At 38.1% G+C, this 2879-nt stretch overlaps 1 long non-coding RNA gene across 1 annotated transcript in view; it reads left to right on the top strand.

Annotated features, from left to right (window-relative positions):
• The window catches only part of LOC106529089 (uncharacterized), a 22539-nt gene extending 20799 nt beyond the window's left edge, over positions 1-1740 (top strand). Inside the window, exon 2 of the long non-coding RNA XR_001311590.1 lies at positions 1189-1740. This is a non-coding gene — a long non-coding RNA (uncharacterized LOC106529089). The remainder of the gene's footprint in view (positions 1-1188) is intronic.
• Positions 1741-2879: the final 1139 nt, after the last annotated feature.

Genomic DNA, 2879 nt, shown 5'->3' with positions numbered 1-2879 from the left:
TGCGGATACAGGAATTTTTTTCTTTTAACACTCTGAGATCGGCAAAGCTGCGATGCTTTCACAGGGCTTCTGTAAAAGCTGGATTGGACAGCACGGACTTCAAACTTTATAAAAGTAATGTTAAAACCACATTTAATGATGGATAATTTTGCCATTTTATGTGCATTTACAGAATGTTTTGTGACCAGGAAGTGCGTGACTGCACCATGAAACCTATTTTCCCATTTCCTCAAACACACCACATTTCTGAAACAACCAATCAAAACAGTTTCTCTCTACTGGGCTTGTAAACAGAGAGCTGCCGGGCCTCAAAGTTTGGAGAAGGGGGGAGCCTGGAAGCACTTTATAAAGAGTCTAACCATTACAAACTCATACAAGGAGATAAAACAGACGTTTTACATGGTGAAATGTGACTGATGAAAACTTAGGAGCTTAATCCCACACCAGTTTGACCATGAACAACATCGGGTGACCAGTCTGACTTTTTTTTTCACATTGGACTCCACCAGAAGAAATCCCGTGCATACTGCAGCTTAAATGTTCACTACGTCAGAACTTATTCAGCAAATGTGTTTCCATCTCTGCTTTTGTGCATTAACTCTTACAGGATGGGGGAAATTGTGCTTCGCGGAGGTTTGCACTCTCCGAGTGCTTCTGGTTATTAATAATATCAGAGAAAATCGCACAGTCATGTCAACACAACCTCCATGTCGGCTCTGCAGACTTAAGCAGCTCGTAAGGATTGCTACTTTCAATAAAGCTAAATACCTTGATTTAGATTTATTATTCAGTAGATCCATGAGTGTCCTGAAAGACACGTTTTACACACAAACTATTATTATCCTGGTCATGCTCGTCTGCGTCGTTCAGTGGCCTGTTTTACATTTTTTCTCACTTGCTTTTGTGGTTCTCCCATACTAGTTTTATCGCTACAAGCTAAATGCTAGGTGCGGAGGGTAAAAAAGTCCCCGATGAGGACGTCATTGAGAACTTCAGCCCCGCCCACTCTCACCTGCTCCCAATTGTCTCCTCACCAGGTGTTAAATGGTGTTCATGAGTTGAACATGGAGCATGTTTTTGTACATGCTTGCTGTTCCTGAGTTTATTTGTATGTTTTTTTTTGCAAATCATCTTGTTTTATTTAGTTYTTAATGTTCTGAGCTCTTCGTGTCGTTCCTCCTGCCACAGATCGTAACAACAGGTGGAGGAGGAACCGGACTGGAGGAATTGAAGAAGGACCAGTCCCAGGTCGATAGTCCGAAGCGTGGAGCTCAACACGAGAGCGAGGAGAGTGCAGGCGAGGTTTGGAGATGAAAGATTACAGAGTCCATCAGAGGGATGGATCGGGTTTGGACAGGAGGGATCGTGGACATTATTAAAGACAAATATTTACTTACGTCCTCTAAGAAAGCTTGTCTCGCTGCAGTGAAATGAAGATAAACTCGACTCGCATCACTGCGGTCGTTGCACCTTCTGACTCATGACGACATCCCTCATGAGTCAGCAGATCTTTGCACACATCAGTCATGTGTGACCGCTCCGTCTTTAACCTGGTGCTGGTGAAAGTGAGYGTGTTTCACTGACGGGGCGGTTTCTCTGTAAACATCGTCCTGCCTTCTCTTCTTCTTCAGCGTGGGAAATAATTCAGCAGAACGTCAGCCTCTCTGGTGCTGAGCCTGTCAGGAGGATTCGTTAAGAGTTGGGAATAAAATCAACGTTAATGTCGCTTTTTCTACATAATTACTGAGTTGATTGTTTTTGAAATGCCTCAAACATTTGCAAAGGTTCTCATTTTCCTTGTAATTTTCCCACTTTATTTAATTATTTTTTCCTTAACGTCAGTCATCTCGATGGAAGCGGAGAGCAGATGTTTCCACAAATAATTTTTTTCATGGTTCTCTCGTGAAAACATTATGTCAACACATTATGTCGTTATCACGAAATAACACGTTATCTCTAGAAAACCATTGAGAAATAACCTCTTTATTTCAAGAAAATGCTCATTATTTCATAATGACATATTTAACTTATCTCTAGAAAACCATTAGGAAATTAACTCGTTAATTTAAAAAAACACTCATTATTTCATGATAGCAACATCTGTAACCTGTTATCTTGAGAAAACACTCATTGTTATTTTGTGAAAACGACATATTTAACTCTATTTCTAAGAAACCATCAAGAAATTAACTCGTTATTTCGAAAAAAAATCGGGAAATTTACTCGTTAAGAGAAAACATTCATTGTTATTTCGTAATAATGACAGATTTAATTCAACATCTCGTGAAAACGCTCATCTTTATTACGTAATAAAATATTTAACTCGTCATCTCAAATGATCATCTTTATTACGTAATAACGACATATTTAACTCATCTAGAGAAAACGCTCATCTTTATTACGTAATAATGACATTTAACTGGTCATCTTGAAATCGCTCATCTTTATTACGTAATGACTACACATTTAACTCGTTATCGAGAAAACGCTCATCTTTATTACGTAATAACGACATATTTAACTCATCTCGAGAAAACGCTCATCTTTATTACGTAATAATGACATTTAACTGGTCATCTTGAAATCGCTCATCTTTATTACGTAATGACTACACATTTAACTCGTTATCGAGAAAACGCTCATCTTTATTACGTAATAACGACATATTTAACTCATCTCGAGAAAACGCTCATCTTTATTACGTAATAACGACATATTTAACTCATCTCGAGAAAACGCTCATCTTTATTACGTAATAACGACATATTTAACTCATCTCGAGAAATCTCTCATCTTTATTACGTAATAACGACATATTTAACTCATTTCGAGAAATCTCTCATCTTTATTACGTAATAACTACACATTTAACTCGTTAT

The sequence above is a fragment of the Austrofundulus limnaeus genome, unplaced genomic scaffold (genome assembly GCF_001266775.1).
Source record: "Austrofundulus limnaeus strain Quisiro unplaced genomic scaffold, Austrofundulus_limnaeus-1.0 Scaffold422, whole genome shotgun sequence".
NCBI classification, from domain to species: Eukaryota; Metazoa; Chordata; class Actinopteri; order Cyprinodontiformes; family Rivulidae; genus Austrofundulus; species Austrofundulus limnaeus.
This window is presented reverse-complemented; position numbering and strand designations above follow the sequence as displayed.